The 13,766-nt window shown below is 37.6% G+C and overlaps 1 long non-coding RNA gene across 1 annotated transcript; it reads right to left on the bottom strand.

Annotated features, from left to right (window-relative positions):
* Positions 1-2,675: 2,675 nt before the first annotated feature.
* On the bottom strand, positions 2,676-11,888 carry LOC128853279 (uncharacterized). Its single transcript, XR_008451711.1, has 4 exons — positions 11,420-11,888; positions 8,658-8,806; positions 4,997-5,148; positions 2,676-3,953 (listed from the first exon to the last, which is right to left on the bottom strand). It is a non-coding gene; the product is annotated as an uncharacterized LOC128853279 (long non-coding RNA).
* Positions 11,889-13,766: the final 1,878 nt, after the last annotated feature.

Here is a 13,766-nt window from a genome sequence, read left to right on the forward strand (position 1 = left end):
AGTATTAATCTAAAACAATAACAATAATGTTATGTACCCAAGAAATTAATGAAAAATTTGGACTTTGTTTCCTTCAAGTGATATTCGTCTTAATGTAAGCAAACGAGAGCATGGCATGGAAGACAACAGTTGGAAGATCATAATTTTCATAGTGAGGTCATCATGTGTTTGTCCACCAACACAAATGAACCCTGTGGCAGACCAGAGGAAAGCACCGTCCTACCTCTATTGGTTCATTTTCCATAAAACTTTTTAGAATAATTCCTACATGACATAGGTTTAGCACTCTTCCCCATTTTAAGGGTGAAAAAACCAAACATCATGCTTTGTCACAGTTGAACTCGTTAGTCCCGTGGCTCCAACTTTATTGATTCCCTCTGCAGCATGATGTCTTGGGAAGAAGTGCATGCATTTTGTGAAGCAGTTAGATGTAGAGATCAAAAAGATAAGAGAGACCTAAGAATTCATAGGGTAAAACTAATTAACTTTGATTCTGCAAATCTGGGGGTTTTTTACCCATTCTGGCAAGACTACATCAAAATAATTAGTTAAGGAAAAATATTTATACAAGATTATTCTTAAATACTTTAAATAAGATATTCATTGGCATAATATTGTGAAGGGTAATACTTAAATATTAACTATTTTGCCAGAAATGTAATGACAACCATCCTGACTTTACAGGTGAAAACTAAGTTCATGCAAGGCCATAAGGTCTGTAGTAGGAGCACAATCCGAGCACCAATTTTTCACGTACTGATTTAGTGCTTTAACTATCAGCTCATCCTTCCTCTTGTAATTGTCTGAACCTATTCTATCAGAATCATCATTCTATCAGAATTGAAATTTAAATGCAGTTACATACCACATTTACCACCTCACCTCAAAGGATTTAATGGAATTAAACTGAATAAAATTATCCATATGCATAAGAGTGTCTGCAGAACTAGTCCCTGACTGAGAAATATTTTAAAACAAATACCCTGCAAGGGGGAAAATGTTTGGACCACTCTTTTCTGCTACTTGTGTATGTTGCACCCACAAATTATAAACATAAGGTAACACGACTGAAAAGCCTCGATGGAGCTTGGAGTCAAAAATGATCTGTTTTGGTCTGCTGGTTTGAAAATGGTTTTCTTGATGAAACTCACGAGTCTACTGGAGACTGAGACACAGATGGATGAGCTGAGCATATGATAAACCTGCTGCATGAGTTTGTAGTTAATTGCCCATCATCTTTTTTGTCTCACCATAAAAAATTTCACGCCCACCTTGCACAGTAAAGGTAACCTGAGTGTCATAAACCATTTGTCTCTGGTGCTTTCTTTGCTGCATTATCCAACTGGTCTTGTAGTTAGAGTGCTGTTGAGACAAGACAAATTTGCTAAGCCTTTTTACAGACAAAGCACACTGCATCTTTTATCAAATGATCTCCATTCTCTAATGAGAAGAAACACCTTCCAGAGTCGTTTGCATACTAATATCTTTATTTCTAAAACAACAAGCAGGCTGTAACTCACAGAGCCGTTAGTCAGAACAGAGCAATTTCATTTGCGTGAGCAAGGTGCAGAGAGCTCACAAAGAAAACATGCCACCTTACTGCAGATACGAAGGGTGCTCAGCACAAAGAGGGGCTGAAGGGTCCAACCCAGGAAATATCAAATAGGTGGAGAATCCATAGGAGAAGCATCACTGTCTACCCCCTGCTTTCACAGCTCCTGTTGGGAAAACAGCTCCTGCCTCTTGCAGAAAAAAAGGTGCACGGTCAGTAGTGAAGCCGCGGGATAAGAGAACTTGAAAACAGGAGCTGATACGGCAGATGTTATCAGTGCTTCTCAAATGTGTTTACCACTGGGTACATTTCTGTGTCTCCTCTTTTTATTATTATTATTTTGGGACAAAATATTGCAGAAACAGGTCATTTCAAGGCAGTACAATAGTCCTACTCTGAGCAATAAGAAAAAAGACCACTTAACTTGGGCAGCCTGACCTAGTGGGATGTCCCTGCCTATGGCAGGGGGGTTGGAACTAGATGATCTTTAAGGTCCCTTCCAACCCAAACTATTCTATGATCCTATGATTAACTACAGCACTTCTGAATCCGCTTTCAAAAAAATCTACTTTTTTGCTTGCATGCCACAGTATGGGAAGTCTGCTCTTCCCTGTAACATCTCAAAGGCAAATGGCCTTTGAGTCTGCTGGGACATTCTCCTCCTGCCTTGCAATATCTCTGCTCATCTGAGCTGAGTCCAGTGGGCATCATCCATTAAGCAAGTGAAAAAGAAAAAAACCAACAACCCAATATTCCTTGCACAGAATCTCTTCAAACAAAATTTAAATCATTTCTTGATCCTACTGGTGTTGCCTAACTGGCCATCTAGAAACAGTCAAAACATTTAACAACGTCAGAGCTTCCTCAGAAAACAGATTTACTTCAGCCATCAGATACTTTAAGTAAGAAGGAGAAAAGCAAGTCTAATGGACAGTTAAAGGAATTAGCCCCAATTTCCCTGTTGTACTTTACAATTTGTGTCCTTGATTTACAGACTTAAATCTTTGGCAAAGTTTTTTACTGTTCCTTACCCTTTCCACAGCTCCCATTCCAGTACTGGCAGAAAGAAGAGGAGATACCAACACAGTGCTCATTGAAAAGTGTCTGGAAACAAAGACTGCTGAGCACCTGATTTTAGAGTTTGCTGAATAGAAGCTGAAATATCTCTTGGAAAAGGAACAAGCTTTTCCAACAGTTACTGTGTAGCCTACGCTGAAGCATTAACAACACTGGTAACTGAAGTGGGGTCTGTATTTCTTAATCTAAGAGGGTGACTATTTTAAGAACTTGAGCAGTAATGGAATGACTAAAAACAGTCACCTATTGAAATAAGATCTGAACTGAAGTGATCTTGTTACTGTTAGGAAATCTTACTCACTTACCTGTTCCTGTGAAACTGCATCACAGATGACCATTTTTCCCCACTGAAGTAAGAGAAACCATTCTACACTATGTTTCTTTCCAACTGTGTTAAAACAAACATTAAATGGAAGGTGTTTTTTCCCATATCTTTCAAAAGGCTGCCACCATATGGGGGATTTGTTTTAATACAAGGCTCAGTTTTGGGTTTTACAAATAGATCTTATTGCAGCATCAGCTCAGTCTCTGTAAGGAGGTAGTACTCTAGGTCAGCCAAAGAGCTGTTGTACGAGGAATAATGACACAGAAATAGTTCCATTCAGTGAAAAGCTTAGGATTGCAATTACTTTCCTCTTTAAAAATCACCACTGACCAAGAAATGTGTGTTTTATGCATCTGTATTATAAAACAGTTTTTTATATTTTGAACTATATACTTTAAACTGCAGCACTGTGGCTAGAACTACCAGCTTTCCCTCTCCATGCTTTAAAGGATTGTTGTCACTAGCTTACATTTTCTCATCTTGCCACCTTAAAAACCTTAAACATCCATAATGCTTGCCTACAACTTTTCATGGTGAAGATCTTTCTTTTTTCTCATGCACCATCATCATTTTTAGCAGTGATGTTGCAATTACTATGAATTATTTTATGGGTATCGTTACAGAAGCCAGCAGTGCTCATAGCATCAGGAAGAGCAGTCCAGCCCCAGGCTTGGCACGTTGCTAGAAGGGGGTACACAGTTCAACAGCCCATAATGCTGGATGGGCTCTTCCCCATTGGGTCTCTGTTGGGATGCTGCCAGGTGCACAGATGAGTTTCTGACAAGGTGTTTCCTACCACGCTCCTTCAGCAAGCATGAAACCTCGCTGTACTGTTCACCAGCGTCTTGAATGTAAGGAATTAAAACATTCGGCATAAAGTTCCACTTAGAAATAAGTGTTCTTCTGACTAGTGATGCAGATCACTTCTAAAGGGCAGAAAGAGTGTGATTCAGAAGAGCCCAGACCAGGGAAGAAATGCAACATGGACTTGTCAGAAATCTGAAATAATAAAAAGAAATTTATTCTTTGTTGTCATTCACTTCCTGACTTCAGCAGTAACAAGAATACTGCAAATACAAAGAGAAACACTGAGAAGTTACCATGCCACAATATTTTTTTACTTGCCTCAAATTTGAAGACGTAATTTCAACAAAATATTTGACAAGAAAACCTGCTCTACAGAAGTTTCATTCCACCGAATAACAGAAAAGCATTTTGAATAATGATTTAATAAGCTCCTGCGCCAAGTTCTGAATGCTACAGATACTTGCAACTAATTCAGCTTTTCAGAAAAATAGTACAAAATATATTCCCACTTTTTTCTCCCTTTTCAAATGCTTATGTACAAAGGTTTGGCTTCTGGATGTTAGGACCTTCAAGTTAAATGGTGGATTTCAGCAAACTGATATCATATTATCCCTACGTCATAGTAGGGATTAAACATATGTTATCAGAAGAAGTGTCAGATCTATACAAGGAATTAGGACACAAGACAGCAAATCATCGTCTTTACACTGACAAAGTTGTAAGAAATGTCTATAGAATGGCAGCATTGCGTAAAAGCAACTGTGGGTTAAAGCTATTAATAGGGTACAAAAAAAAAAAAAAAGAAAACTATTTCATGGCTTCTTAAATATTTCTTTTGTGCCACTACAGAGGTGAGCAGGGAGCAGTTTATCAGTACTGATACCAGAAAAGCACAGATACCGAGGTAATGTCTGAGGAGTGCTGCCAGCACTGCTGTCTGCGACTCCATCCCAATCTGCAGGAGTTGGGACCTTTTATGGAGGGTTTTTTCCAGGAAATTACATATAGAAAACTCAGTATGTGGAGGAACATGCTATGAGATGACTTGGCTGCAAGATTATATTGCGTAAGTAGTCATCCGCTTGCTGTATGATAAATATGCTGTTCAAGTTTAACTCTCCTCTACAGATCTTACTGAGCATCACAGGATTTTTTGTTCAGAAGCCACAAAGATATAAGTAGTAGTAATGACGAAAATAACACGGTTAATAATGCGAACTTCATATTCCACTTACTTGACTCATGTAGGTATGGACATGAAACAGAAAGTAAATGTTCACTTGCCCAACAGGGTAGGTGAGGGTGATCGGAATCTGGATGAGCGACAAGGTGTTTGCAGTCAGTGGACAAACAATGGGTGAGCAGTGAAAGCTCTTACCCTGCAGCCCTGAGGGAATAAAACAAAGCAAAAAAGACTTTTTTGTTGTTGTTTTTCTGTATTTCTCTTGGAATTAAGAACGTAAAGGGAATGAGAGAAGGTGAAATGAAGCAAGAGTGAAGCCTTTCCTTGCTCCAGAATTTCTCCACAAGATTTGACAGTATTATACAGCAGAGCAGCACTGTTGATAATCCTGCAGCCACATCAGATTACATGAGCTGAAGAACTAACCCTAAAATTGTACATGAATTTGATAAATAAAGGTAATTCTTCACCTCTCAGTGGAACCAATCAAGCCAGAGGTTCTTCTTGTCATTACAAATGTTACATAAAGATCAAATTCCAATCTAACATGAATGTTTGCTCAACAAAATACTGTAGCACTTGCATATGAAGGTTAAACAGAGTAATACATTTCAAATAATACTACTCTTAAACTTCATTCTTTTTGTGGACATATTTTCAAAGGATAAACAGAGACAGGCTACGTGTTTTGCATGAAATAGCAAAGCAATGTCCTGCCCACTCCCCCAGTTCATCCTCTAACATGCATGTGCCCCTTGCCTGACACACAAACCTAAACAATGCAGCACTGACTCACTGGAGAGTGAGCAGCTCTTGTAAATTCCACTTCCACTAAAAAAATTCCAATTTACCCAAGTGTTTATTTTACTGTTTGCATGGCTCAAAGATACCAGCTACCACATTCACATGGATTTGAAATGCAGGAAGGGAAATACAGGCATGATGTGAAAAAGGGAGCTCAGGAGAGGAAATTTCTGCCATGGGCACACTGTGCTGGATACTCAGCCGGACGTCCTGTGGAGCAAGGAGGGGAAGAGTGCATGAGCAGGCTCACTCTGCACCAGGCAGTGATGCTCTCCAGTTGGCACTATAGCCTCCTGACCACCTGGTGGTCCACAGCCCGGGTGAAGTCAAGAAGAGTCAACGAGGGCGCAATGATTTTGGGACTGGATGCTGTGGCTAGTATTGCCTACTATGAATCAAAAGAGCTCATGTACACAAAGTAATACTGCAGTTATACCATATTTAGATCAAGGCTTGAGCGTCCACGTTCAGCACACTCCTTAATCTCTAGCAGAAACCAATTTACCACTTCCAAATAGGATGTGAAAGTGCTGCAATCCTTCCTTTGTCCATATGTCTACAAAGCATTTCTGAAGCCCAAAATTGGAGTTGCCCACCTGAAACAGGTCATTTCTGGGCTTATTTGCTCTTCAGAGCATACATCTCTATGTCTACGCAAAACAAATACGAGTGTCTGGGGCTCTGCATCTCTGCTGTCTGCTGAGCACTGCTTTGTAACAAGAATTCCCAGATTGCATCGAGCCAAAAATCTAAATAATGTAGTCTCTGGCAGTGTCTAGGTGTTAATACATTTTCAAAGCAAGAATTCATAAAGTTTTTCAATACCAACCTAAATAGAGAGGAATTTATGAGGAAGCACGTCCTCTGAGAATGAAATATCCTCTTCCTTACAGCCGTTCCAAAAGAGTCACTACAATTTTCAAATAATTATTAGGAAGATGAAGTTTGAACCAGGAATATGAGAGGTATGGAAATTGGCTTCACAGGTGAGAAAAAAAGAAACATCTCACATCTTCCCTGGGTCAATCAGTGAGCAGAGCATCACCAGAATAAAAACGATAGTTTACTCTGAGAGATTAATTTCTTGTGCCAGAAATATACGAACTGGAAACTTTTTTTTTCTTGGCTCCTTTTTTTGCCCAGAATATTTTTGGATTCAAGATATTTTTGATCTTACTAGACACCCCTCTAGCTTAAGTACTTTAAATACATATCAGACCAGATGTTTATCTGATTATATAAATAAGCACATACTGTACACATCAATGGATGTGTATTGACCCATACTGCCAAGAATCTGGCCTATAGATTTTAAGTTAGTCTTCCTCTGGGTCAGGGTGCACTTTAAATTCTTTTATCTTAATAGGCATTTTAGAAGGGTTTGGCTTCTATACCCACCAGCCCCTTCTTCATATATAAGAAAAGTGGTATCTCCACACTTTACTGTTTATGGTCAAAGGAAAGCACCACTGTTGCAGGGTGGTATGTGTGTCTTTTCTTATTTATCTTATTTTATTTTAAATGCTTCATACGTTTATAATAGAGAACTTGACCAGAGGCCCCTAGGGTGGAAAATGACCTCTCAGCTGGATTTAAAACTAGGATGACAAGATAAAATTTGAAGGATGGAATAAATCTTGCTGATATCTTTGCAGGGAAGATAAGTGAGCTAGCATAACTAAAGATGAAAAAGCTCACACATTTCAGAGCAAAGTAATCACCATTAAAACCAGAAATTTTAATTTCTTACTACAGATGAAACGTCATTAGTTTATAAATCAAGATTTCACAAAAACGTGACCATCTACTCCATATTCATAAGATTTCATTCCCTCAGTTCCTTCTATGAAATGATGTGTGTGTAGTGTCAGCTCATCATGTAGCACATACTAGGTTTGAAAGCATTAAACCCTGTAGAACTTTTCTTTGAGTATTAAGAATAGATAAGGAGAAAAAGAAAACAAGTTTCAGAGAATAATTCATCTATTTCAGTCAACCAGTGCCCTACCAGTGCCACCCGATGCACTCAGAAAAATCCTGCCTCTCATTTTGAATGCCTGATATATTAACTTTTTGGATGTTTTTAATAAAAATAATAATGAAATCAAGTGTCTTGTAAAACATCTTCAAACTGTTTTGAAAGCATGAATTGTCTTATAAACACTTACAAGCCTATTTTTAATACCATTCAACACCATAGCAGAGGAATTGTATATACACACCATCATTTTCAGGCAGCTTTTCTGGCAGACAACAGCTCTAAGAAAAGAAAGATGAAAACTGTCTTCAACAGAAGCTTTAGTTCTGACATATCCTTAGTGATTTATGTGTGAGAATCTTATGTAACAGAATAAAGTAAATACGTTTATTCAATTAATCCATTAATCAATGATAATGAAATAATTAGACAAGTACACGGCCCCACTCTGCACTTGGGCACTTTCTGCTTTCCTGTAATTCCTGCACATAAACCTGTATGTTTCTGTTCAAAACAGCAGAGCTTTCCTTCGGCATGTAAACAGGCAAGCTGCTTGGCTCTTTCAGATATTAGGCACAGATGTCACTGTATAACTCAGAGGCTAGCATTTATATTTTCTTTCAATAGCACTACTGGATTTTACTAACAATGGTATTCTGATCCGAGATTTTATTTGCCTCATAAATTCAAAGCGTTTCCTTTATTAGCCAATGAGGAGCTTGTGAGGACTCCTAGTCTATAATAACAGAAGTCAATAAAAGGCGAAATTTAACTGTACCTAGCTCATTTTTCCTTGCTTTGGCTCTACCACTTCCCCTGAAATCCTGACGCTGTTGAAACGCACCGCTAATGCCCTCCACTACAGTGTGCGGGGTAAAAAAAAGAAGGGGAAAACAAATAGAAGAGGTATTAAATAAGCAACAGAAATTACCTCAGTGTGCACAGTTCCATTCTTAATTACAGATCCTGAAAACAGAACTGTGAAATATTTTGGCTGCAAAATACTGTGGTATATGCTGCCTAATAGAATGAATGAGGATTTTACCTGGTCATAGATCACATCTCTTGATGCCGAGAAAACTGAGAAGAGAGAAAGAAAAAATGATTATACCTAAAATTTATCATTAGCCAACAGCAGGTTTAAAAAACTACTGTAAACAATTGTGTGTTATGTTCCCCTTACACGGCTGCAGGAACTGGCAAAATACTCTCTACATTGCCAATTGCTGCAAAGCGACTGGAGCTTAAATGAGGTTTTATCTTTAGTAAGTGTTTATTTCACTCCCCATAAAGTAAAATGCACAACAGTTTAGTAATAATGTATTCACAACTCTGAATATTATGGTGAACCCATTATTTTTATTGCTTGCTGTGTAAAGAATACTTCATATTTAGGCAAGAGCCACGTTACAAAATAAATAAGTAGGTAGGATGCTGCATAAAAGAACTGGGTGCAAAACACACATACAATTATGTGTCTAAGAAACATAGAAATACACTGTAACTGCTCACAAAAGTTTTATAACTGTGAGCATAATCACTCCGTTGCATGTGCAGTTATTCCAATCGTATATGCAATTACATCAAATGTCCAATTACATCAGCTGTTTTTTCTGTGAGTTGAAAAAAATTACACATTTCTCATTACTGTAATAAAAATGCAATTTGCATATACAGAAAAAATGTTTCTGTTTTCCAAGATATAAAATTAGACTACCTTGGAATATTGTGTGTTTCTGTTGTTGAAGTATGAGTTTCTATGGTTCAAAAAAAAGTTTGGGTCTGCTTTATATCTTGGAACTCCATCGTAATATGTTCTCTTGGGCCACTGTAACTTCTGTACAATATTCAGTTGTCTTTAGAGAAATTATTTTATATTTACAATTAAGATATATTATTGGAACATCAGATTTTTAATACATTCTCTTTCTTTATAATAACTTAAATCACTAAGAATCATGTGTATTTCATTTCTCAGAAATATGCAAATTAAGAATTATAAACTCTAATCTAGAATTGTATTTCCAAAATTACCTAACATCTGCTGTTTCTAATAGCTCAACAGGTGGTAGGAAATCCCTTAATCTACTCATTGTCAATTTTGACTTGTGAAATTATTGCATTTTAAAATGCAGCAATAATAAGCAAATTACAAAAGCAGCACCCTGGGTTCTTAGTGTATGGGGCATTTCCAGGATTTGCAGACTTTATTTCCTCAGTTTAGAAATAAAAAGTTTTGCTTATTTCCTTCACTGCCACCACAAAATGACTATACAATTTCCTTGTGCGACAAAACCAGAAAAGGAAATGTGGCCATCAGAGGAGAAGTATTACAGTGAAACACTTACAAACCCCTCATTGGATTTCTTCTCTCCATCCTCATATTTAGGTTATCCCAAAATCCAACCCCAGCTCTGTCCCTATAGTTCTGCATAAGGCGAGGGGCACAGGCATTTAGAAATTCCTTATACTTGGGGCTAAAACCATGAACAATTCACACCAAACAAACAGCGTGCACCCAGGCAGACGCATTCATATGTAGCCAAGACACCATACAAACCTGAATATGGATATCTAGAAAAGAGTTTCCAGCACGGGGTGCTGAAATTCCTGTGCAGGTCATGCTGCCAGGTCTACAGCACCAGGCAGATGATATTCTATCTCTAATCCTATATTAAATTCTAAATGTTAAAAAAGAAAATTAATTTTGTCTGTTTTGATAGATAAATGTTTAACTTGGAACCAGAGGAGGAACCAGAATTTGTTCTCAGTTGAGCTAGACTGCAACAAAAACAAACCAGGACTTGTTCTTTCTTTCCCTTTCTTAGGAGTAGATGGAGAAAAAAAATACTGTATAAGGTAAGAGCTGAGTGTAAATGTAATCTATATATTGGATCAATTCAAATTCCTGTTGGGGTGCATTGTTCTACTGGAAAAAGACAGGACATCTCTGTCATTTACAGCTCTATTTAAGAAAATTAGAAAGGTAGCTTAGCATTGATGACAGACATTTCATAGGGTTTTGCACTTTTTAGAGGAATAAGCACTGTAAATTAAAATGGCATAGAAGTACTGGACCTATTTTTGATTCAAAAGCTAACTCCTGTAATTGAAATTAGAAATGCTTATGTAATTTTTACATAAAGCCCAAAATTAAACATACACAAATACATCTGTCATTGAAGAATAGAAACCAAGAACATTTGACTCATGTTAGTTGTTCATTTTCAACCTCTTTAAAAGTGACTCAGACCCTGGCTTAGGGATCTCCTTTTCCCAGCCAGACTGCCCCTGGGCATGTACTGTACGGTGTCTCTGTTCTCTGTTATCTTTAATGCAACATTATATTTAATATTTGTTGGTTTCAGATGTATTTTTTTGTTTCCAGTGAACTTTCAAATCTGCCCGTTACATAACAGCATGTACTGAAGGCAGCAGAGTACAGAGAGCTGGTATCGCAGTTGATTTCCTCTTCAAAACCACTCCCGTCATTCCTCACCCAGCAGGTACATACTCATGATCTCTGTTCTAGAGGTGCTATTTATTTACACTATGAATTAGACCTTGGGAGAAAGATTTCAGCTAGAGAAAAGTCTTTTCTCATTTGAAAAATAACTTTCTGTTTATCGTGAGGTAATTAAAAGTGGTGCAATTGAGCAACATCAGCTTACTGTGCAGAAAACAGGAGCTCACCTTCATGACTCGACTCAGTTGAACCATGGCTCTGGAATTCCTGAGTACTTTAAGGTCTTTTTTGCACTGCAGCTGTGGTGGAGTGGCTTCAAAAGAAGTTTATTAATGATAAGAGTCGTCTTGTTCCCTCTTCAGACGGTAAGGATGGTGCTTCACACTGCAACCGCTGTCTGCTGTGACGCGTGTGGCCTCTTTGCAAAGAGGTTCAGTGGTGCAGCCCTTCCTTCACTTAAGGAACATGAAAAACTCAGCATGAGAGAGTTAATATCAGTCTATCTTCTTACTTGGTCAGCCAACAGTCCGAAGGAGTAAAAGTCAACTCACATACAATGAGGTGGGGTTTGTGGTTTAGGGGTTTGGTTTTGTTTTCATCTGCCATAAAAGGTAGAGTTAGATAAATTTTAGAAACCAAATTTTTTTTATTTGTGATAATCTTTAATCTTGTCCACAGCCGCATTTCATTTTCACATGCAAATATGTGTGCAAATATATATAGGACTGAGATTTTTAACAAACAAAAAAATGTAAATAAATGCCTTAACAAAACAAACAAATGCAGAAGGAAAATGCTCTAATTTGTATCTGTTGATTCTTGGACTTATTGTTTTGAGAGGAATCTGTGGTTCTTCTACTAGTGGTTTACTACTACGTTCATTGTGGGCAATGGGGGCCTCCTGGTACGGCTGCTTACAAACAGCCCTCATTACAGAGGAACTCACAGGCAATTCAGGACATATGTTCACTTATCTGTGGAAAAAAAATTTTGCATAAAAAGAACAGGGAGAAGAGAGCTCTAAGACTTCTCCAGAGCAGCCTAAAGACAATTCTCCACTCAGCGAACAGCTTTGGGATATTAAATGTGCAACTGCACATCAGTTTTACCGTTTAAAATGTATGCAGACAAGTCGAGCAGGATTATTGGATGTTTGTTTGGAAGCAACCTGCAATATGGGGCAGCTGAACACACAGGATAAACCTATCGCAGTGCCAACAACCAATAATTATAAACATTTAAGCACCTGAAATGAAATAAGAACTTAATACACAATATTATTTTGATTTATTTTCACTTGCCCAACTCTTGTCTCCCTTTTTCCTTAAAACTACCAGATGCTTATTTGAGTTCCACACCAAGTCTATGTTTGAACCATTCAAACTGATCGGTTAATAGTGTTTTAATTGGTTCCTCTGTGTCACGATACTTCAAAGACAGGAGCTCTAGAAACCATTTAGAGCTCTGGGACAAAAGAAAGATGTTCTTTTTATTTTAATTTTAAAATCACATTTTGAGCAAAAATATAGAAGGGAGGTATTTAATTAAATAACAGGGCTTCTCTAGACTTTAAACCTTTTGCTTTGAGCAAATGAACTGGATAAAGCTGTGACTGAGACATCTTCAAACAGATCATTTGGGCTCTCCACTGTCCGCAAAGGAATTACAAATAAATAGATGTAGTTTTAAACAGAACAACTCTTTGTCATCCAACCTACACTCTTATTTTTTGTGTTTTTCTCCTAGAAAAATATCAGTACTTTTTCCCTTTTAAGAGTGCTCATCTTCAAGACTATGACTCAAAGGACACACTTACAGATGTGCTTAAATATATTGATAACTAAAAATATGTTTCCAATTAAATCTTCATTATTTACCAAAATTTTGAAAGATTCATGCACAGATTCATCCAAATCATTGACCACATATTCAAAGACTGTATATTCAATAAATCTATCTCATATGTCAAAATTATATCTGACAAGAAAATACATGCAAGTATAAAAGACATATTCCTGGTTAAAAATCCATAAGGAAAGGATTATAGTCACCAAAGCAGCAGCACATGAAATATGCAATTTGTTCAATTGGTGTCCTACGACCTGGGACACCTTGGTACCAAGCACTGTATTCTGCATCTTCGGTCTTCGAAAATTTCCTGCTGCATAAAGCAAAGATGAAAAATTACTATTTCATGCAAAAGTGAAAAGGATAATAGCAGCCATCTCTCCCAAAGAAAGAGGGTGACACTGTGAGGTCACCGATGGCTCATTTCATGCTGCTAGGCCACCGCAGGAGCCACTCAGAGGAGATGTGATAACTGTTCCAGCAGAGGCAATAGCATGCAGATTTACTGACTGGAACACCCAGAGTTTTTCCAGCTGCCTGTGTGATGGATTTAAGGAACATGTACTGTCTTGGATAGGGGAAAAATACAAAGGTGTACAAAATTGCTCATGTAGTCTTATTTGGTGTTGGATTTTATAACAGCAAAAAAATTAACAAGTATTATACTTGCACCTTGAAATAACATGGAAGACCTACCTGACATATAGTACAACCAACCTTGATAAA

This window comes from Cuculus canorus, chromosome 11, assembly GCF_017976375.1.
Source record: "Cuculus canorus isolate bCucCan1 chromosome 11, bCucCan1.pri, whole genome shotgun sequence".
Taxonomy (NCBI): domain Eukaryota; kingdom Metazoa; phylum Chordata; class Aves; order Cuculiformes; family Cuculidae; genus Cuculus; species Cuculus canorus.